At 42.0% G+C, this 24,850-nt stretch overlaps 2 long non-coding RNA genes across 2 annotated transcripts; both read left to right on the plus strand.

Annotated features, from left to right (window-relative positions):
- The first annotated feature begins 10,463 nt into the window (after positions 1 to 10,463).
- On the plus strand, positions 10,464 to 18,346 carry LOC134443715 (uncharacterized). The gene is made up of 3 exons (XR_010033722.1): positions 10,464 to 10,682; positions 17,561 to 17,629; positions 18,304 to 18,346. It is a non-coding gene; the product is annotated as an uncharacterized LOC134443715 (long non-coding RNA).
- A 1,107-nt stretch (positions 18,347 to 19,453) lies between these two features.
- On the plus strand, positions 19,454 to 22,435 carry LOC134443703 (uncharacterized). Its single transcript, XR_010033713.1, has 5 exons — positions 19,454 to 19,545; positions 19,732 to 19,776; positions 20,128 to 20,182; positions 21,515 to 21,537; positions 22,087 to 22,435. It is a non-coding gene; the product is annotated as an uncharacterized LOC134443703 (long non-coding RNA).
- Positions 22,436 to 24,850: the final 2,415 nt, after the last annotated feature.

The following is a 24,850-nucleotide window of genomic DNA, read 5'->3' on the forward strand; positions in this document are numbered from 1 at the left end:
GTTATGACAACATTGGTACAGGAAGTCGGCTGGTGACATGATTCACGTAGATTCAAATAGTTCCTGTCAGCGGCTTTCTTTTTACTAAAGATAAACACAGAAACCACTACACAACAAGCAAAGATGACGGAAAGATGAAATAAAATTGCATTTACCGTTACTTTACACTTAATGTGTTAAACGCTAACTTCCTGGAACTATTTTGGAACTATGTCAATGCCGATGATCTGTGTGTCAAAGGCTCCATGAGCCACCATTGTTGTGTAAAAATGGAACACAGAGGTCAATGGGATTATCCCAACTAGGAATGCACGATGTATCGGCCAGATGTATCGATATCGGCCAATATTTGACATTTCCCAACACATTGGACATCGGTCCGATGGGTAAAACTGGGCCGATGTTAACACTGATCTTCTAGTTTGTCTCTATTTTTTTTTTATCCAATTTTATCACAGGGAGTTAAAATGTGTTTTTGGAAATAAGAAAAAATCAGTTTGTTTGCATCATTGTCAGTCTGTATTAAATGTTATCTCTTTAAAAAAAAACAAAAAAACATTGGTATCGGTTAATATTGGCTATCGGCCAAAACTGCAATATCAATATCGGATATCGGTACCGGCTGAATTTTTTCACATCGTGCATCCCTAATCCCAACTCTTACTTCCATGGCTCTAGTTGACAACATCCTGGGACCAAAACCTGTAACATGCAGAGCTGCGCAAACCCCAAGAAGCCCAGAGGAAAACAGTTACATGAAGTAGAAGTAGAAGTACTCTTACAGGTGTAATTACAACACTAGTAGAAGTACTCTTACAGGTGTAATTACAACACTAGTAGAAGTACTCTTACAGGTGTAATTACAACACTAGTAGAAGTACTCTTACAGGTGTAATTACAACACTAGTAGAAGTACTCTTACAGATGTAATTGATACATTAGTGGTATGATATTACATGCTTTCAACTTTGTAATAACTCAGTAATAGTAAGTAATTACTCTGTAAGATCTGCAAGAGTATTTCTACTTCAACTCTGGAGGGAAAACCCAGGTGCTGAAAGTAAAACATTATTTTCACTCCAGCCAATTCAATGGGACCAGTTGATCCCAATGACCACATCCCTTAGAGCAGGGGTGGGGAACCTTTTTCATCCCTTAAAGCAGCAGGGCTGGAGAACCTTTCTCATCGGGGTGGGGAACCTTTATCATCCGAAGGGCCACTTCAAATTCGTCCAAGAGCCGTAAAAGTCCTCTGAGGGCCGTATTATGAACACAAACCAGGATTTTCCCCTACACTTTAGGCCTATATTGAAGGCAGCCATCTTTAAAACAGACCCCACCTTCTCTAGGTCCAATGGATATAGCTTAATTGCATTGTACATGTATTTTCGAAGTTTCCTTTACAAAACATGTCATATTTCATGAGAAGCTGCATAACATTAAAACTATATCGAGGGCCGGATGAAATGGCCTCAAGGACCACAAACCCTGCCTTAAAGGGACACTGTGTGAGATTTTTTGTTGTTTATTTCCAGAATTCATGCTACCCATTCACTAATGTTACCTTTTTCTTGAATACTTACCACCAGCATCAAATTAGAAGTATTCATTATGACTGGGAAAATTGCACTTTTCATACATTAAAAGGGGGATCTTCTCCATGGTCCGCCATTTTGAATTTCCAAAAATAGCCATTTTTAGCTGCAAAAATGACTGAACTTGGGCCATACTATAAAATATTCATGTATTACTTTGTAAACTTTCATGAAAAGATAAAAAAAACGGCCTTAGACAACACATTTTCAATGAGCAGCATAGTTGCAATACCTTTTTGACCATTTCCTGCACAGTGTCCCTTTAAATAATTGGGTTTTACCTTTCTTTTTGTTCTTTCAGCCTCAGTTCTCTTAGTTATAAGATGGCAATTGTCATTGAATCGTATGGGTCCAGTGGATTTCAATTACCGCATCCCTTTAGCTACTTTGATGCACTACATACATATGAACACTAGATGGCGTGTTCAGCCTTTTCTTAGCGCTGCTAGAGATTCTAAGAGTGTGGCTATGTCTCAAATCACGCACTTGTGTCAATGCACTGACAGTCAATGCACAGTGCACACAGTGCACTGAGGTCTTTAGTGCATAGTGTCGTGGAAAAAATTGAGCACTGAGCACTGTGCCCACGCTGGAAGTGACGGCTGAGCATGGCATTAGCTCGCAAAATAGGAGTTGGTTACTGTTTACAATGCATAGCGTCTGGTGCTTGTATTTCCATTTCCTTCACCCCAAGGGACAACAAATCGCACATACAATACTTTGGTTGGCATGAAAAGGTTGGTGCCCCATCAACTTCTACTGAACTGAACGCCACGTTTCCTCCGTTTCACTGTCAACATGGCGGCCGTTTAGTGCGTGCAGTGTCTATCGTTCAAGCACTGCGCTTTTCCACCATCGTTAGGGGATCATCCCGGTACTTTCAGTGCACTGGTTCAACTGAAATTTTCAGCGTGAGCGCCCTAGGCACTGAAACACATCTAGTGTTCATATCTATGGATTTGTGAAATCTCAAAGGAGAACTTAAGCAAGACTTTTATTTTGACCCTTCTCTGCCTAATCATTTGCCTCTCATTTTTTTTTACATTTCAACACAATCGAGAAAAAAAAGTGACATTTATTTTGAAACACAGCAAAATGTGATTATGGCACTGTCACTGTCAGTGGGTTCTGTTTAACATGTCCGACCTTAATGTATGTCTTTTGCCTTTTGTTTTGTTAACATTTCAGAACAATCGAAATCGAAATACAATCACACATTTATGTTGACAAAGTGAACACTTTAAAGGGATACTTTGTGAGATTTTTAGGTGTTTATTTCCAGAATTCATGCTGCCCATTCACTAATGCTACCTTTTTCATGAATACTTACCACCACCATCAAATTGTAAGTATTCATTATGACTGGAAAAATTACATTTTTCATACATGAAAAAAAAATTGGACCATACTAGAAAATATCTGTTTATTACTTAATAAACTTTCATGTAAAGGCACTAGGCAACCCAGTTTCAATGAGCAGCATAGTTGCAGTGCCTTTTTTGACCATTTCCTGCACAGTGTCCCTTTAATGTATGTCTTTTGCCTTTTGTTTTGTTTACATTTCACCACAATCGAAATACAATCGAGCATTTATGTTGACAAAGTGAACACTTTCATGTAAACACACCAAATCATGTACTGTATGATCATACATGTTATGCTATTACGATGCCCTTTAACATGTCTTAAAGGATCAGTTCTGCCAATTCCAATGCGCTGTTGCATTGCTCACGCTACCCTTGATTTGTCAGTACTCGGTGATGCCACATTTTTCGGCTAAGCCCTTTCCAAGATATGAGCTCTTCTAATGGGGGCAGCGTTTGTTTAAAACATTTTTAAAAGTAACATAGGCATAATCCAAATATTTTCCCAAAGGGTAACACTGTTTGCTAGTTGTCTGCTGATATTGTATAACCTCTTAGATGTTTTTAGAAATAAATAAAAATGTTTTTTTGAAATGTAAACAAAGCGCTGCCCCCATTACAATGACCGAGATATCGGAAAAGGCTGAAGAAAAAAAAAAAAAACCTCAGGTACTGACAAGTCCAGGGTAATGTGAGCATTACAACTGCATGTTGAAATTGACTGAACTGGTCCTTTAATGTTATTGTAAAGGACGTCTGCCTAGAAGTGCGTTACTGCCCGTTTGCCAAAATATTTGTATATTAAATTATTTCTAAAGAGATTGTACAGATTGCTGCTCACACTCTTGTCTTGTATCGATTTAATGTGTGTGTGTGTGTGTGTGTGTGTGTGTGTGTGTGTGTGTGTGTGTGTGTGTGTGTGTGTGTGTGTGTGTGTGTGTGTGTGTGTGTGTGTCTGTGTGTGTGTGTGCGTGTGCGTGTGTGTGTGTGTGTGTGTGTGTGCGCATGTGTGTGTGTGTGTGTGTGTGTCCAGATAATTTCTCTCGGACTGCCATAATGTGAATGATAACTTGACTGTAATTGCTGGACAATATTATCTAAAATATTGTCTAAAATATATGTAAATGTGTAAATTCGCTTTTAAAGAGGCTTATTAAGCAGATGTTTTCTATTCACATAAGAAAATGCACTACACAAGTTTGCACTCCACCCCACTTCCGCTCCTCCTCTCCAGCACACACGTGGTGTGTTAGTACAGCGGTTCCCAAACTTTTTCCCCTGTGCACCCCCTTGTACATTTCAATGTGGTTCACAAACCCCCTAAGCGAATATTTTGGTGTGCTGATGGCCACTGTGGTTAATGTTTTTATTCTTATATGATTCTTATGTAGATTCTTATATGTACATGTATATGCAGGAATATAGATGTATATGTATGTGACTGTATATATGGGTGGTTGACGTTTAAGGGCGTAACGCAAAAAAAAAAAAAAAGTTTTTCAAATTCCTGAAAAAAATGATGGATAAAAATTGGAAAAAAATAGAAAAAAATAAAGCACTCAGTGGTCTGTGGAATTTCACCTTATTTTTGCCATTTTTGGGAAAATGTGTCCTGCATCAACACATAGCATAGGCATGTCACACCGCAGGAAAATGGAGTCACACCACAGGGAATTCACTGCATTATGGCCATTTTAATCCTTTTGTATATATGACTGACATCTGAGCTCATGCTAACTTGATAATGATATCGTGTTTAATCTTAATATGTGTTTTCATTAATAAAAAAACTTTTTTTCCTCCTATAAGAGCAGTCACACCACAGGACACCATAAAATGAACCTAAGCATTGCGTGACAGAAAGATTGCAATATGAAGACATATTAAGAGGTTAAGAGTCACCTTAAACTTCCACAGCACTCTCCAATAACTGAAGTACTGACTGGTTAGGAGCCAGTCTTTAAGACCCTTGTAGTTGGCCTTGCAGCTGCCCATTCACAAACATTGACATACATGTCACCCCACAGGACGCAATTTGTGTTACCTTGAGATTTTTCCACATTCACATATCTTAATCTAAAGTTAAGATTTATGCAATCATGCCAAATGCTTCATACATTATTCAAAATGTTGTTGGTTAATTTATATATATATATTATTATATATTGTTTCATTAATGTTACAGTCACACCGCAGGAAATTTGACATATAAACCTTTACATAAATCTTAACAAAAATGTTTCTTCTCATCTAAGACTAATATGAAACATAATGTACCACATCTTCTTTCATTGACATTTGTTTTTTAAAGGAAAATAACAGTTTTGTAGGTTTTTAACCAATGTTACGAAAAAACAAGGCGTCACGTCTCCCACCCATATACAGTCAATCCGGAAAGTATTCACAGCGCTTCACATTTTTCAAATTTTATTATTTCACAGCCTCATTCCAAATGCTACAAATTAATCTCTGTTGTCAAAATCCTACACAAATTATTCCATTATGACCAGGTGAAAAACAAGTTGTCTTGACAGTTTTGAAAATTTATAAAAATAAAAAACAAAGAAATCATTTTTACAAAAGTATTCACAGCCTTTGCTTAATCCCTGAAATGTTGAAGTGGGTATACTGCGTTCTACATAGACTACACCACTGACTGAATGCATCCACATTCGTATCTGCAGTCAGCGGTTTCCATGCATAAATGCAGCTTTATGAATTAATATACCTTTATTGCCCCACGGGGTATTTGTTTTGCGTTTTGAGAACACTTGAACATACAGACAATTATGGCATTACACAAGAAAAAACAAAGAAAACATACAAGGTATTCAAATAAAAATAAAAATAAAAAGTCCTGGCAGAATAGAAATAATTAAATTAAATTAATAAAAATCATACATACATTCAGTATATTAAAGTTATTACATTAACTCTGTCTGCACTTAACTTATTCAACAGTTGGATGCTTCTAGGCACAAAGGATGTTAACCCTCTATTAGTTTTAAAAAAGGGTAACCTGTATCCAGATGGGAGGAGGGAGTATTCAAAGAAAAGGGGGTGGGATGGGACTATTTTTAATGCCAAGCTGGTAGTGAACTCATCAGAGATTTTGCTGATACTTTTAACTTCTGTTCCCGTTATTTTACAACCTAAGTGTGTGATTTTGTCCAGCATGTGTCTGTTTTTAACAGAAAGACCATCTCCCCAACACTGAATGGCAAAGGTGACCACACTTTGTATAAAAGTTAGATAAAACAGTCTTAAAATCACTGTATCAGCCTTGAAGCTACGCAGTTACCTTAAAAAATAAAGTCTCCATGGTCTTATGCCTCTTCTCAACACAGTATAAAACACTAGACATGTGAGATTTCAAATAATAATTATGTGACATAATATAATAAAACACATTTGCCATCAAGAGACGAAACCAAAAACACAAGCATCTGCAGTATGTTTTTTTAAATCAGAGATACGGCAGGTACAACTAAATGTAAACGTCACATAGGCCTACTTTGTAAAAGGTAGGCTACAAGATTTTTATTTGTCACATGCTTTCTTGTGACAATTGGCAGTGAAATGAACGTAGCAACTATGGTGCATTTAAAACAATATCTTAAATAGGGGAATAAGAATAATACCGAATAATAAAAAAAATAAAATGATGTCCTGGGAATTGAAGAAACGGGTGGCGTGAGGGAAGGGAAGAAACTCTTGCACTATCTCTCTGTCCTACATTACGTAGAACAGTGTTTCTCAACAGGGGTGCCGCAGGCCACCCTCAGGGGTGCCTCGGAAATGTGGCTGATAAATAAATTATGTAATATAATACATATTTGTCTAAATTGATAAGGTAATGTTAGTCAGTGGAATCTTTCATCTGCCAATTATAAAACAAAGTAAATATAAGTCGCCCCAGTCAACTGCAACTTCGAACCTAGGACGCGTGACGTCTCCAAATGTGTTACTTTTCTAAGCTTGTGTGGTATCGGATGCGATGCCATGTAATAGCTTGTTGTTTTGGGGTGCCTGGACATTTTTCAGGAATTGAAAGGGTGCCTCGCCTAAAAACAGGTTGAGAAACACTGATCTAGAACATACAGTATGTCAAAGTCATTTCCCTGAGGGCAGCCTTTCAAACATGGAATGGCTGGGATGAAATGTGTCTGTCATCAGCTTGTAGCAGTGGAAGGACTTCTGCATCTCTGATGGAACTTTGGAAGGTTCTTTCTTGGAACCACTAGGTGGTGTAATTGCTCCATTCTTCTCACTTCTTGGTGTCTTGTTCCAGTTGGATGGTCCGTTTTCACTGTAGCACAGGGTATGCAAGACTATTATTTTCAAAAAGAAATGACTTCTGCAACTTCCGCTGACTTCTGTAAGCAAATGACAGTTTCCCATGTCTTCTGGGTCTATTTCAAGTGAGCTCGGGTGCATAGGAGAATGTTAAACCCCTCTATTATTTGCACACAGGAATAATTAATATGGTCAATTCTCAATAGCTGTAATTCTTGGAGTGCTAGAGTGAGACTACAGCCAATATATATTCCATGATGTCATTAACCTATACAATGATTTCAATAACAAAAATATGCCTTATATACACTAAAGCATGGTAAATCAAAGGGAATTCAAAAATGTATGCAATAACTATGGTAATTATTCCCTCTGCATGTTTAATTCTGAGTGACTCAGCCTCTCTGTGATGGTCTTATACCTGGACACTCATATTGTCCATCAGTACAATTAATTTTGAAATGTTCATCCGTGTTGTTTTATGTTATTTGGATGTTTATTACATGTCACTGATCCCCGTCCCAACTTATTTGATGGCTGGGAATCGATCCGAATTCCCTAGATCGATTCAATTTCGATTCACAAGGTCACGATCCGATTCGATCCACGATTCGATCCGATTCGATTCGATATCGATCTATTTACAGACATAATGGAAATAAATACGGTCCAATAGACAAAACGGCCCCATGTGTTGGTGATTGTATCTGTCTATGTGTAAGAGAGACACAGAGAGAGACAAGAGTCAAGTATCAAGTATTTATTTTAGTAAAAAATACAAGTATTATTTTGAAATGTAAGTAGCATAACCATGGCAGAATTAACAATGACCAGAATTAAATAACAATGACCAAATAAAACATAAATAAATTAAAATGATCCTCATATTGGAAAACTTCAAGCACCCCCTGCCCACAGTCTTTTAACCAGAGACTCGTGAAATGACATACAGGAGGTTGCTCATGTAACAGATGGCTTAACTGAAAAAAGAAGTCAACATCACACCGAAGGACAGACAGATCGTCACTGGACCACATAAACTAACCCCCCAAGCATCCACACTTTATCTGCATCTGACGATATCCCCACCCCTACATTCAGGAACAATTTTTTGAACTAGGATTATTTACTGTTTTGTAGATTTGTTATGCTCAGGCGTGTGTGTGTGTGTGTGTGTGTGTGAGAGAGGGGGGGGAGAGAGAGAGAGAGAGAGAGAGAGGAGAGAGAGAGGAAAGGGGGAGGAAGGAGAGAGAGAGAGAGAGGGGAGAGAGAGAGAGAGAGAGAGAGAGAGAGAGAGAGAGAGAGAGAGAGGGAGAGAGAGAGAGAGAGAGAGAGAGAGGGAGAGGGAGGGAGACAGAGAGGGAGGGTGAGAGGGAGAGAGAGGGAGAGAGAGAGGGGAGAGAGAGAGAGAGGTGAGAGAGGAGAGAGAGAGAGAGAGAGAGAGAGAGAGGAAGCGAGAGGAGAGAGGAAGAGAGAGGAGAGAGAGAGAGGAGAGAGAGAGAGAGGAGAGGAGAGAGGGAGAGAGAGAGAGGGCAGATGGAGAGAGAGAGAGAGAGAGAGAGAGCTGAGTGCCTTGGACTGAATGTATGTAAGAGTGTGCTATAAGCTTATGTGGTTGAATAACATAGTCCTTACAGGAGTAACACAACAATAACGAGGACTAACCAGTCAGCTCAGCAACAAGAACAGTGCAAAAACATGCCTGACATATAAAAAAATATATATAAAATATGCCTAAACTTCAGGAATCTTGTAATTTTTCTGGAGGAAAAGGAGCTGGTCGACATGCTGAGGAGTTAGGCAGCTCCTCTGAGCGCTAACAATGTCTCCAGCTGTTGAAAAAACCCGTTCAGATGGGACACTGGTCCCCGGTATGCAAAGGTATTCCTTTGCCAGGCCTGACAAAAGAGGGAAATCCTCTGCATGCACCTGCCACCATCTCAGTGGATTTTCTGAAAGAGAAATAGCTGTCTCTTTCCTGTAGGTGGCGACCTCTTCCTCTGCCCTTTCAGATGTTGTTCTCTTCTCTGGTGGAGTCGCTGGTGTGTAGGCTGACCCCAGTAAAGCCATCAGAGCAGAGTCTTTGGGCCTCTTGGGTGGAGTTGGTCCAAGTGCAGGTGCAGCGTCAGTTGAACCATGAGGGTCCTCTTGCTCTAGTGTAGTGTTCTGATGTAGAAAAATATTAAACAAGAAAATAATACACAAATTAACTTGAATTCAAGTCAAGTCAAGTCAGGTTTGTTTTATTGTCAATTTCTTTACATAGAAAGAATTTGAAATTACGCTTCTTGCTTTCCCAAGCAGACATAGACTAATCTAGATAAGGACATAGACAGTATAGACATAGACAGTACTCATACATGGACATAAGACAGTATGGACATAGACAGTGCTCATACAGACATTTAAAGTGCAAGACTGGACAACAGAAGACTTGTAGAGAATATACATTAAGAGGAGGTATTTGTTGTGCTTTTTCTAAAAGTCCTTTATAGCGTTCTGACATAGTAATAGTAGCATTTGAAGAAAAATTAAATATTAAAATAGGTTCATTCAATTCATTCTTTTGCATCCCAATAAAAAAAGTAGTCTAAATTTTCAAATGGGCACCCTATATTATCTGCAAACCTACATCGGATGATGGGTTTTGATGAGCAGCTTCAGAGGTCAATTTCAGGAAGACAGCCTCACGTGCCTCATCAGACAGGAATGGTAGGGTCTTGAAACGAGGGTCCAAGGATGACGCTACGCACAGGGTCTCCTTCAGGTCTTCATATCTATATAGAGGAACACATATCACTTTAGATAGATGCATAGATAGATTAACCATGCATCCATTAGGCTATATAGCAGGGTGGGCCTATAGTAAATGCAGGAACAGTCATGCAAGCACTATTATGAATACAATAAAATCTAAAACCACTGATCTATTCTATGTAAGAAGATGAGAATGAAATCAGAGATAAATCTATTTAAAAACAACACACGTCAGTGCTGCTACTGCTACACAACCAGTCATGTTAAATACAGTATAGATGATAATAAATTAAATGAATAAATGTACATACCTTGAACTCAAGTTCTGGTGGACAGCAGTTTTGAGCTCCTTAATGATGGCCGTGTCTTCAGCAGTGCACACACAAAAAAATACTGGGTTATTTTTTTACCCAAATACTGGTTTATGACAATTTTACTACTTATTGGGTTTTTTATACCCACACTGGGTAATTTGATAGAAACGTGCTGGGTTATATGTTTACCCAATTATTGGTGTGTGGTCGTTTGACCATATACTGGGTTATGCTAACCATTGATGAGTTATTATACCCAATCACTGGGTTTATCATAACATTTGAAATCAGAGCCAGCCAACGGACTTTTTCCTGGAAGTCAACTGAACTGAGGAAACCTTCAACAACAAGGAAAGGTTTGTAATGAATTAAACTAATATGTGTGCTGTCTAAGTAGTAAACTTGACATAAGGGTAAAAATGGACAAGGCGCCACCATTTAGACAAGACATTATCACAAGATTTTAACCACCACGGTCTCGAAGTGATTAGCATGTTCAAACACGCTACGTTGACCTAATAGGTAGCGTCAGATATTATTCGATTACTTCCTATCCTAGTTACATGTAGCCTAATTGCAGTAAACATCTGACTTCTCTTTTTCATTTATAAAACACGGTGGCCGAGCTGTGGGCGAGGCTAGCAGCAGCTTTCAAGCTTACAAAAAACGTTAGGTTATGGCTATAACCCTCGGTTCTTTGATAACAGAGTGAGGTGTTTCACTATGGGATACGCTTGGGCGTGACCATCTATGGAAGCTCCAATGACATTACGTCTGTCAAAGACAGACAGTCGACGCAGTCGGGCTCCGCCCGCTTGGGGTGTCTACCCCCGTCGACACGCTGAGTCCAGCATTCTTAACGGTTTCTTCCCCACCTAACAACTAGTGCAAGGAGGGAAAAATAGGTGAAACACCTCACTCTGTTATCAAAGAACCGAGGGTTATAGCCATAACCTAACGTTCTTTTTCTAACTTCGCTCGGTGTTTCACTATGGGAGATATAGCCCACTCCCGGAATGCACGCTATGTAAAGCCCTTATTACAGTAGCATCGGTCAGAATGTATAGATCGCTGCTGGGGAGTCAGAACCTAGTACAGCGTGAGATAAGTGTCGGCCAGATACCTCTAGCTCATGAAAGCGGGCGAACGTGTACCCTGGGGCCCTGTTCGCTACATTGCACAGGCCTACCATTGGCAACCCCGTGGACAGTGCCCTGGAATTGGCCATTCTTGTTAATGCATAAGCTTTTAGGTCCCTAAGGGGCCGGCGAGACATTATTCTGATAGGCAACCGCTGTAGCTTTCACAATCCAATGAGACAACCCCTGACGTGGCAGTGGTAGTCCTTTATGGTGTGTGGCCGCCACAAAAAGTTGAACTCTGCTAAATTCTGTATAGTCACAGAGCTTTAACAGGACACACATAGTTGAGCTCCTGACCCTCCTCTGAGTGAGGGGGCAGGGTGCGGGGCATCCAGGTCCTTTCTCCGACATCTAAAGAAAGTCCTGCTCTGGGCACAAATCTGTAATGGGGAGAAGACGCACCTTCTTCAAATCAGAGTCAGATTGTAAACCAAGAGGGCCTCACAAGGAAGGCTTTTAGTTCACTCACTCATTTCATGGTGGTTATTAATGCTGTATTAGAACAGTCTTGACAAGCTAAACTTCAAACCAGTGATTTGGAGGGGTGAGCGTGTAGCTCAACTTAACCAGAACTAAGTCTCCAAGGAGTACTACCCTGCTGGCTTGTACTCAAAACTTCAGTGGCTGGCTGAAAATGCAGCAAGGTAAACTTTCCTATTGGGAAAGACTTTAACCCTGTGTATAAGATCCCGTAGGAAGCTAAGAAGCTGAACAACAGGGCGTTAGGGAGAAGTGTCTCCGTGTGCCCCATACCTTGAACACACGCCATTTATGACCAAGTATGAAGTGTGTATGCTGCTGTCGCCCCTAGTACAGTCTCGGTGACTGCTGGGAGAGGGCGACTGCGTCTGAATTCTACCTCTCACAGAATGAGCCTACCGGACCAGCCTGTCTAGGTGTGAATTATAAATATCGCTTCTTGTCTGAGAGGATCTCTCAGTAGAGGTGGGGCCCCTGAGGGCCCTCCGAACACCCTTACACAATCGTGGCCCCATAGGGTGACATAATTGGGCCAACAAAATCAGTAGCAGGCTCTGTTGCCTGACTCTGACCAGTGTGGGGGTTATTATGCTTATTGGTGTGAATGCATAGAGCAGGGTGTTTTGCCCATAGCAATCTAGTGCATCTTTTATGTCAAGGAGGAATAGAGGGCACTGTGTGTTTCCTTACAAGGTGTAGAGATAGCAAAAACCTGCACCAACCCCTGCCCCACACAAGCCGATGTTTGAGAGTAGAGAGGATGTTCCCCTTGGCCCTGTTCTGCAGACTTAACAGAAACTGTGACCCAGCAATAGTTTCCTCAACCACCTACATCGTTTTGGAAATGTTTCAGGGCCCAGAACACTTAATGTATATGGTCGCCCTGGACGTGCGATGGTGAAACCACTGCATGAACAACGTGGCCAGTAAGCTTTACTGTAAGCTTTACTGTAAAAGCCCTTCATCATAGAGAGACACCTCTCGCTACCGTAATAGCGGATGCCATTACACCAACTGTAGTCTAGACCTTGTCTGACTACTACTAACGGTGACTTGTTGAACCCAAATTCACTCGATGCTTTAGCGCCGTCCTGGAATCTAATGCTGACTCCTTCGAGAGGGAGCAATAGGGGAAAATGTCTTAATTACAGTATTCTGATCCCAAGCCTGTCAGAGGGGCTAACGCCGTCCTCAATCGCCGGTTGAGACAGCGAGAATGCTGTATGTTTTGCCGTGGCGGCGAAACTCATAATACACATTATGATTACAGACAGGCTACAGCCTTGTGATAAGATCATCTGCTGTAACTCTTGTGACAACCCCAACATCGAGAGGATGATGATATGATTGACAAAGCACCTTGTTGTCAGATGTATGCGATTGTGGCATACCTGTTTTTATAAAGCGGTCTGTAAAATGCGCTTTCCAGCTGAGATCGCGCAGTATGTTGAACAGAGCCCATTGACGGCTCCTTAGAGTAGAAAAGAAGGGATCTCTTCGTTCGTAACTCGAGAACTCAGTCTACTGACCTTAAATTAGTGTTCCACTGAACCTAGGTGGTTTTGTGATCAACAGAAGTTCTTTATCCACTTACAGTGGAATAAAGTAGTGTTGCGTTTGTGTACTGTACGTCATGGATGAGCATGACCCGTCGCTCTTATATGACGCTAGTCACGTTACCCACGCAGCCGTGACGTGACGCACACTAGTGGCGTCACCGGAGAGATCTCTGCTATGTCTCCGCTGCCAATAAAGGGGAAATGGTGCGCCCTGGTGGTGTTATGACAGTGGTGCACCCCTTTTCTTTATTTATGTACCGTATTTATTTTTGAGAGATTTCTGGTGTCAGTACATTGTACTTGTACACCTCGTGTGTGACTTCTCAATAACAACTCCGTCCTTGGCCCAAGGCCTGGATGGGGATGGCATTCTTTATTTATTTTAAAGCACACTGGTCTGTTGAGGCTACCCCTAGGCTGCAAGGGGAGCCACTTTTGTGTTACCAAATCTGCCCTCGCCTGGGTGCGAGGGATATTTGTTCCCTTAACACTGCTGAGACTACTGTGATAGTATCCCCTGTGTGCATAATGTTAACAATTTCACCCTTGGCCCCTGCCTGGATGCAAATGATAATTGTTTACTGAGCAGTTTAGTCTGGTGAGACAGAGGCTACTGCTTTGCATTACTTGTGTAAGTTATGTAGTAACAATTTCGCCCTTGGCTCTTGCCCAGACGCGAAAGACCCTTGTTTACTGAACACTTTAGTCTGGTGAGATGCAAAGTGTGCATGTTTATAACATGTTAACATCGTTATGTGTTAAGACAATTCGCACTAGGCCCCTACCTAGATGCGAATGACCTTTGTTTACTTAACACTTTAGTCTGGTGAGACACAATGTGTGTATATTGTGTTAATAAAATTCGCCCTTGGCCCTGCCTTGGTGCGAATGACCTTAGTCTACTTAACACCTTAGTGAGATGAGACTGCTCTCATGCATTATGTGCATCTTATGTGTTGACCAAATCGTTCCTGGCCCTTGCTAGGAAGATAAAGATCTTTGTATACTGAACACCTTGGTATACTGAACAGTTTGGTGAAATTACCCTCTGTGTAGCATTGGCGTTTATTTTGTATCAACAGATTCGCCTTTGGCCCACGGCCTAGGTGCGAATAATGTATATTTACTGGACACTGAGATTGGGTGTGATTTGTGCTTGGTGACACTTTGTCTGCAGTTTCAGATTTTGAACACCTGTAAGACATAACCTTTTCTCCATCTTCCTCTCCGCTGTGGGCGAGGACGTGGGAACAAGTGAGCCTGGGCTGTCAGGTCCGCCACTGGGTCCTGTAGGCCGTTTGGACAGTTTGGGCCTCTGTTCTGGGTTGAAGCACCTTGAGCTTCTGACCGTTCTAGCCCTTAGGGTGCAGGCTATGGCCTCTCTCTCCATAGGATGACTACCTTGGCAGTGTTGACCTGTCTGGGAGGTTGGGGCCTGTTGTGTCAGGCTCGCCCAGAGAGCATCATCCTTCTGCCTGCCGAGACCTTGTCTCCCTCATCTTCACCAGCACAGCGCCGGGCCCTTGGTGCAGCGTGTAGATGATGCCTGAGTGTCTGTTTTGCCGTGTCCGTCTGGACCTGGTGACAGCATCAAATAGCAATCGGACCGGCTCGCCCACCTATCAGTCTCTCTTGCAGGGGAGAGCGATGTTGGACATAGTCGACACAGCCCGTCGGTTAGGGCACATTTGGAATACTTGTGAGGCTTCCAGTGACAGGGGGCCATCTCTCAGACAGGCCAGGACTGCTGGGAGGGGTGGCCAGGTTGGACTTGAGGAGGGAGGGGGGTTGGGGGCAGTGTTGCTGGTCCCTTTCCTTGTCTCCTGCATCCTGAGCAGAGGGCCGCCGAGTCAGCATGGTCACTGGGGGGCCTTGATTACTGCAGGATAGGTCGCCCACCCTGTTGGGGTCGAGGGGGCAGCGACGTGATGTCCCTGATATTGTGCTTTATGCTTGGGTATCCTCCTGCTCCCTGTGAGAGGGGGTAGCCTAAGCTGGGGTCGTCCTCGGGTGGCATGGTATCCACAGAGTCTGACTTGTGCATGGGGGCTGTTAGTGACGATCACCACATTCAGCCTCCGCTCCCGAATTCCCTCTGGTATTGTCCACGCAGTGGTGCAGGTATGGCGGCCTGCAACCGTTGCACCCGCCATGGTGGGCTGCGTGACGCCGGCACGGGAGGCAACGGGCTCTTCACTCTTTGTTTTCACTCTTCCCCATGGCGGGGGAAATGCCTGAAGCATCTTTCAGAATAAAAGAGAGAGGAGAGTAGTGTTACTCGAAGAACTCGTCATAACAAGTGATTACTTCAGTTAACACCAGTGTTAGCAGATTAGCCGCACGTGCGGGGTAGCTACAGATCGAAGCTAGCAACTTGTTTCCCGCCGAGTGGGTTTACATGCGGTGGGTTACCAACAGAAAACAGATTAAAATAGTCAAACAGAGTAGCGAGTGAGGCGTTCTCGCTCCCTGTTGTAAGGTGTAGCTTACCATTAATAAGTTATCACCGGCACCCGAGTGCTGGGTGGAGGTAGAGGTAGCTAAATCAGGCTAAGCTGAAGTTAGGTAGCTAGGTGGGTTAGGTAGCCCGTAATGCTAAACTTGTAGCTACAGATCGAAGCTAGCAACTTGTTTCCCGCCGAGTGGGTTTACATGCGGTGGGTTACAAACAGAAAACAGATGAAAATAGTCAAACAGAGTAGCGAGTAAGGCGTTCTCGCTCCCTGTTGTACGGTGTAGCTTACCATTAATAAGTTATCACCGGCACCCGAGTGCTCGGTGGAGGTAGAGGTAGCTAAATCAGGCTAAGCTGAAGTTAGGTAGCTAGGTGGGTTAGGTAGCCCGCCATGCTAAACTTGAAGTTCGCCACGACGCGGACACTTCACTAGAGTTGGAAAGTAAGCTGACTTAACTGCAAACCTTCAATGCACTTCTTGACGAAGGCAAACAATATAGCACTTAGCGGCCGCGGTCGCGTTCGGCGACGGGGTCCTGGACGGTCCGTCTGTGAACGGTTAAGCGAGCACAGCCTTGGCAGGTGCGAGGAGCTTGTAGTAGATCTTCACGGGAAGAAAGCGAGAATGCTGGACTCAGCGTGTCGACGGGGGTAGACACCCCAAGCGGGCGGAGCCCGACTGCGTCGACTGTCTGTCTTTGACAGACGTAATGTCATTGGAGCTTCCATAGATGGTCACGCCCAAGCGTATCCCATAGTGAAACACCGAGCGAAGTTAGAAAAAGAACTAGCTAGAATACAGTATCAGCAAGCTAGCTCTAGTTAGATATGAGTCTAGCTAGCATGCTCTAACTGTAGCAATTGAAGCAGAAAGTGAAGTATTTTATTCTTAACATCCCCTGCCGTTGTGCTGTACTTGTTAGATTTGTTTGCAGCCCGTGTCTGAATGAGAGACAACTAGGGGTGTCGGGTGATGGGACATTAATACTATAACTAAACCGAAGCCTTTCATTTTGACGTTCGTAATAACATTCTGCTGCAACTTGACATTGTTTAGCGATTAGGGCCTACATGCAGCTGGCTGTCAGTTAGTTGCAGATAGCTTGGTTTAGTGCTGGTAGGAAACGCCAAACTTAGAGAGCTCACGGGGAGAGTGCCTCCGCAGTAAATTCTACAACTTGTCAAGGCACTTTGTAAAATGATTTCCCCTCGCGGCTTGTCTGCTCCTCTAGTCCGGCGACGTCTAGTGGGCTACCTCTAGCCGGTGAGTGGCACTGGCTAATCGTTTGTGGCTAGAGCGTAGGCAATTATTTTATCAAGGGCATCCTGATGTATGCTCTGCTCACTGGAGCTTTACGGGTGTTTTCTTGTTGCTGCGCTGCTCTGTCACCCGGCCGCCTGTGCGTCTGGGGTCGAGTTTGGGATGTGATAGAACTAGGCTATGTGACGTCGGTCTGGACCATCCCAGCATAGCCTACTGAGGCTATCCCTCTGAATATGTGTGTCTCGTTATTGCTTGTGCATGCTTTACTATGCTTTATGCTTCACCCGAACAGTTTTGAGTATGCACTAACTGTAAGCTTATTATTAATCACCAGGTTAACCAGAGACCGCACTGGCGTCCGGATCCTTTGTAAGCTGATCACGTTATGTCCGTCTGTGCTAAGGTATGTGCAAACATTGTATATTGTAGCATTATTCACCAGACGCTTCAGAGGATGCCATAAATGCAATTGTTTTGAATTAGGCCTCTTTTAAAGCCACGTCAGTCACTCACTAACAGTTCCAGCACGAGACTTTCTGCATTATGTTTAGTAGGGGAATAACTGTCCACATTGTCAGAAGCCCGAACAAATTAACTGCAGATAACTAGTTCTAATGCAGATCAGAGGTGTCAAAAGTAAAAGTAAAAGTACTTTTGTGGTGTAATTACAACACTGGCACATGACATTGCATAGCTATTACATCATTTACTCCATTGTACCTAATGAGAGAGATAGACTGTGTTATTACTGAAAAACACTGAAAACCTAACAAGGACCCACCACAAACTTGATCCAACCAGTGCAGAGTTAGCTAATCGTAAGACAAGTACACAGGTCTACTGGTTACTCAGATAAGTTACTTGTGTTGGAAGGAAACTGTGTTTCTTTTTTTAACTTTTACTTTTACTTTTGACACCTCTGATGCAGATATGCAATGGTCACCTCTCCACATCAACACTGACACTTTCAACTGGCTAAAGATATTTGTTTCTGTGTGATTTGATATATAGATGCTGCCAAACCAAGGCATTGCTTGGAAAGAAATTATTTCTTATGTGTTGCCTTTTTTGTCCTAGACTGGAAGTGACTGAAAGACAACACAAATGCAATCTTTCAGCAAGGTTAGTATTGCTGCTTCTCAATATGTGTAGCCTGCCATTATTGTAGCCATACCCCATAAAGCCAAAACAATGATCACATGCATGCATTTATTATGATTGTAGATTGGAACTTAACACCTCAATCTCTAGCTTCTTGCTATACATGGGTTCTGAGTGTTTATCAATATGATGTTATGAAGAGGGGCAAGACACTGGCAGCCAACCACGTGAGCTAAGTTTTTGACCGACAGCGCTTTCCAACAATCAGAGGTTGAGTTGTGCACAGTTAGCTTTGCGCAGTCAGGTTATAAACACATTTTAGAACCCATGTATAAAGAAGAGATTAAAGCACCAGCACAGCTGGGATACTGTATGATATTGATAAAGCATTTGCTTAGCCTTCAGACCCATGTAATAGAGCTCTTCAGCGTTGACGTCAACTTGTATGCGGCGTTTGGACTACCGGTTCCATGGCGATTTTTTACATTGCAAAACGCCATAGAGATTCAGGTTTGGCAAAAATATAAGTTGCACGGCAACAACGAACATTAGCGTGTCCCCGCATCCCTTTCTCATTAGTGGAACGGATCGTATCATCATGTTGGTGTATTCACATGTTAAATCATGGCGATTATAATTCAATATTGCTAACCCCTTTCTGATCATTAAAACTTCCGAACTACATACTTTCCTTTGGTTGCCATGGGTACAACCTTCCGCACGTACATGCCGTTAGATACAGGCGCCGCTTCTGTAGTCGCCAAAAGCTTCCGGGTTTAGCATATGGACGCAACATCGTATTTATATCGAAGTTTGACACAAAATGATCAACCATGTCATACCTACAGCCTATTTTTAACACCCTCGACAGTTTGCGGGGGTTCGCTAAGCGCGTGCTTGCACTCGGAGCTTATTTGAAATTTACCCCTATTCATTCCCAATGGAGGCCGGAAGCCGATAGGAACCAGGACGTCCTTAAATGCTAACATGAAAGACTACAATCTACTACATGCTTCCGCTTCCGCTGAAGAACTCTATTAATGTATGTTTCCTTTATAGAACAGGAAGTAACATTCAGTAATACCTTGAGCAGCATTTGCTAACTCTCTCTCTCTCTCTCTCTCTCTCTCTCTCTCTCTCTCTCTCATGTACTTATTTCTAAGGTGACCAAAATCTGTTTCACTCTGCAGCACTTGTCCTGGAGGTTTTGTAGACAGAGTGAGTATCTGGATACTTCAATATACAGCCATGGAAAAAGACAATATTTTCTTTAGAAATTTGGAGAAAATGTATTTGCCAGTTTATAGAATGAAATAGCAATGTTTGTTTTACTCAAACACACACCTATCTATGACGAGGTGCTGCTTGGAAATTATTTCTAATGTGTTGCCTTTTTTGTCCTAGACTGGAAGTGACTGAAAGAAAACGGAGACTCATTCTTTCAGCAAGGTTAGTATTGCTGCTTCTCAATATGTGTTGCCTGCCATTAATGTAGCCATACCCCATAAAGCCAAAATAATGATCACATGCATGTATTTATTAGGAATGTAGATTGGAACTTAACAGAACACCTCCATCTCTAACTTCTTGCTATTAAGAAAATATTAAAGCACCAGCACAGTTGGGATACTGCATGATATTGATAAAGCATTTGCTTAGCCTTCAGGCCCATGTAATTAATGTCCGTTTCCTTTATAGAGCAGAAAGTAACATTCAGCAATACCTTGAGCAACACTCGCTAACTCTCTCTCTCTCTCTCTCTCTCTCTCTCTCTCTCTCTCATATTTCCTTATTTCTAAGGTGACCAAAATCTGTTTCGCTCTGCAGCACTTGTCCCGGAGGCTTTGTAGACAGAGTGAGTATCTGGATACTTCAATATACAGCCGTGGAAAAAATGACAATATTTTCTTTAGAAATTTGGAGAAAATGTATTTGCCAGTTCATAGAATGAAATAGCAATGTTTGTTTTACTCAAACACACACCTATCTATGACCGAGGTGTTCCTGCACGGTTCACCTTCCTCAGGCCGCGAACCGGCCACCTCATCAACGCATCTGGTTTGGCAATGGGAGGCACAATACAAGACTGCTGAGCTAAAGGACCGGTCAGCTACCCCACAGTTACCGCACTGTATTGAGGCTTTGGGAGAGAGGTTTTTACTAACGTTCCTGTAACGGAGGCTAACTAGCACAGAGTTGGCGTGGAACGTTGGTAAACCTCCCTCCGATAGCCTCATACAGTCTCGTGCCGTTGGGCCGAGAGACTAGTCTCTTGGCCCAGCGGTATCGTACTGTGTCTCCCATTGCCGAACCGTTGTAGTTGACTAGGATGCAGGTTCGATCCCCGAGGGGGGTGAACAGGTGCAAGATGACCTCCGTCACAGTGGTGCCGTGACCCGGATGGGAGTGAGGTTTAAGGGGGAGAGTGTAACGGAGGCTAACTAGCACAGAGTTGGCGTGGAACATTGGTAAATCTCCCTCTGATAGCCTCATACAGTCTCGTGCCGTTGGGCCGAGAGACTAGTCTCTTGGCCCAGCGGTATCGTACTGTGTCTCCCACTGCCGAACCGTTGTAGTTGACGAGGGTGCAGGTTCGATCCCCGAGGGGGGTGAACAGGTGCAAGATGACCTCCGTCACATTCCACCTCACACTTTGATAGTTGGCCTCCTTTACATATACATAGTAAAATCAGAAAAACTGAACATTTTCAAGTGGTCTCAGATTTTTTCCACATATGTGTATACTATTTATTTACATGACTATGAATTAGTCATATTCTTTTAACATACAAGTATAGGGTCGGGGAAAAAGGTTTATTTCGTTCAGTGATAATCTCCCACATATGTTCATGAAAGGTTAATTTTTAGTTCATTAACTTGAATTGAAAACACAGTTCAGGGACACCAATAATCTCCATGTTTCTGGCAGTCATGGGTAAGTAATGGGGGGGATGAATAACAGCTATACTCCTCCATCTGCCTCCTGCCCGAACATGGTCCAAAAAAGAGGGTGTGCTTGGACATCTCAAGTTCATGTGCTGGATCAAAAACTTCAAAATTAACATTAATAACAAAGGTCTGAGCAGTGACGGACACTTGCATGTCAACAAGCATCTTTTATGAAAGATTCATCTAATGTATTTCAACATGAGTAATTTGTTTTTCTTACTTTTTTCTATGGTTGTAGGTGACTGAACGAAAACCTAAATGGTAAGCCTCTGTTTCTCTTTTGAATATGTGTACCATTCATGTTTCCTTAAAAAGCCAAAAGACAGTAGGTCTACAAGTTACTATATATTTTGTACAAAGGAAAAAGAATCTGGTGCCACACGGATGTCTATTTTCTGTTATTTATATTTTCAGTGCAGTAAGACTAACGTCTCGCCATGTGTCTTCAGAGGACGAAGACGCATGTCGAAACGTTAGTCTTACTGCACTGAAAAAATAAATAACAGAAAATAGAAATCCTTGTGGCACCAGATTCTTTTTCCTTTGTACTTATTATTTAGTCCTGCTCTGGTTGCACCGGAGTGTTAATTTAGAAGCACAGAGTGCGTATCTCCTTTGTTTTTACTACATATTTTGTCAGATTGGGTTGAACTGGAAACGTCATTTACATGTTTGTATTTTACACATTGCATGAATATTGGATTCACAACTCTTTTGAGTTTTATAGCTACCTGTGTCCTGCAATGTCTTCAGATTATAGCTTTTAATGTGTAACTGAATGCTACGTTGCCTGTCTTTCTTTTCATTCAGAGAAATAGGAACAACATGTTTAGAAGATGAAGTGTGGAAGCCTCGGCAGCTTCAGTATGCTGTGTACCTCATCTTGAACTCTTTCACATGGTGATTCCTACACATAATTGCACACTGTATGTGTTTAGCTATCCTATCTTACAAAGACTTATGCCAACACTGTATCTGCCTTTCCTCAACACAATGTAAAAAGTGCTGCATAGACCATTTAGAGAAGCAATGTCTCGTGACTTTTACTGTATGTTTATTTTTGAGCAAGTGTCATTTGTTTTGTAAAATATCTTTGCAGATTTTCTTTTCATGCCTGGACACTTTTTTTATTTCAAATATTGCTTTGAATTGATGCAAATTGAAGAATGTGAATCCCTGGTAATAAAGGAAGGTTGACCAGAAAATCATTTCTCTCTCCATTGATTCATTATGCTTTGATGTGTTTTCGTATAATGTCATTGAATTATCACATATGTTAACATGTATACAATAATGTATACAAATTATTTAAAACATTAATAGTGATCAGATTGGTTCTATTTGAGCAATGGTCAGCAGTGAGTATTTAAAATGGTCAAATGTGTTGCATATTGTTAAAGTGATATGTAACCATTTCTGGAAATAGGCAGATTTTTACACATCCCCTTGAGTAATTGAGCCTTACTTTTCTCCTGTTCTTTCAGCCATTTCCTGAGTTTGGCAATGCAACTTCTACCTCCAAGCAGGCAATTATCATTGACCAGTGGCACTCACTAGCCGCTGGCTGGTCCCATAAGATTCAATGATAGTTGCTTGCTTGGAACTCGACGATTGCCAATCAAAGGAAACAACTGAAAGAATTGGAGAAAAGTAAAAGGCAATTCCCAAATAACCCAGTTTCCACCCATGTTTAACCCAGTATTAAACCAGTTACTGAGTAACTATTGCACAGCACACATACTGGGTTATTTTTACCCATTGGATTGGGTTAGTATTTTAACCCAGTGAAATGGGTTAACTCAGCAACCCAGTGCAGGGTATTTCTGACCCTATGGCTGGGTTAATTTTACCCATTACTGGGCATGTTGTATTGACCCAATGCTGGGTTAAAAATACTAACCCAATCCACTGGGTAAAAATAACCCAATATGTGTGCTGTGCAATAGTTACTCAGTGACTGGGTATTAGAATACCCAATTTGGGTTATTTTTAACCCAGTATTTTTTAGTGTGCATGCCATCTGATGAAGTAGTTGAACTTGCAGTGGGGCAACCATTGACATGGTTGGGGACTAAGGCTGTGTTCAAAAAAATCGATCCACGATCCAATATCGATTCACGTCCGAAAAATCCGATATCGATCCAAAACTTTGTGGATCGATCTTTTTTTGCGGAGGCCCATCCCTATATTCTCAACCGCGTCGGAAGCTCTCTTCAACATAGGCCTACACACTCATGCACAAATACACGGGGGCTTTTCCTGACAGTAGTGGCAGTTTTTACTTTCGACTATTCATGGATTTATTTTATGCAACCTTCCCGCGGCCCGCCAGGAGCTACATTACACCGCTTTCGGAAATGCCTGCAGTTGCGTTGCGCAGCATTGTTGTTATTAAGTCTGTCAAAGTTAGGCCAGAAGAACTTTGTCTGCATTAACACGGGGCATTTCGTGTGTAACACGCTATAATAGGTTCAAATACATTTCCGAGTAGTGTTATTGACAAAAAACACGAACCCAAAATGCCATGTGATTGAATATCGGCAAACAAACCATTGTGGGCTACACGCGCTGGTTCCATTCATTTGAAAAATGCTGTCGCTTCTTCTTTTAATAACAGCGAAGGAAGACACTTTGAGTTGGGATGGAGTGACGAGTTTTAATTGGATGACAAAGTAGATGATTTGTAGGCTGTTGAAATTAGGAGAAATTATTATCCCCGCCTTCTAACTTAACCTCCGAATGCGAGGATGGCAAGGGAGACGAAAGGGTGCTTTTCACATTCACACGCGTGCACAAGCATGCACCCATACAGATAAGAGAGCGTGGTGGGAAAGGATCAAATTACTGAGATTAACAGCTGCGTTACGTTAACTGCTTCTGAATTTCTTTATTTATTTGCGTCAAAGCGATTTTTTAGTGCCCATCTCCACGGTTGACTGAGAAATATCCACAGCTCTAAAGCAGCATCAGATTTCAGCGATATCTCTTCTCAGCGCTAGATTACCAGTGCGACATCCACTAATAATGTCCCATTACACAGACAACCTATAATCAATCTACAATATCAAACGTTTGCATAAAAACACTTCCTCACCACTTTCCCACCGTCAACACTCAACGCCCACCCACCAGAGGGAAGCGCACGGTCTCCCTGACCTGTCAATCAAACGGTCTGTCTGCGTGTGTTCTATAGGCCAATGCTATGCTGTGGTTTCGTCTGTAGCAGTATGTGTTACTGAGAGATTATATTGGCGGTTTATGGATTGTTATTTATATTAATTAGGCTATTTAGGTTCATCATGCATAGTCTGTTGAATGCCATGGTGTAGGCCTAAGGCATTTATTTATTGCATTTATTAAATTTATTTAGGCCTACCACCTTTCTTTCTCATACCAAGTTTCCCACTTCTACCATACCAAGGTAGGCCTATTTCATGTTTGTATTGGCTGCTGAAGCTGATATAGGCCTATATGTTTTTATAGGCCATATACATTCATATAGCCTAGTTTTATGAATCATTACATTACACTACACTCACTACACTCATATGATGCTTTTTGTAGTTGTTAAAAG

Source organism: Engraulis encrasicolus, unplaced genomic scaffold, assembly GCF_034702125.1.
Source record: "Engraulis encrasicolus isolate BLACKSEA-1 unplaced genomic scaffold, IST_EnEncr_1.0 scaffold_35_np1212, whole genome shotgun sequence".
NCBI lineage: Eukaryota > Metazoa > Chordata > Actinopteri > Clupeiformes > Engraulidae > Engraulis > Engraulis encrasicolus.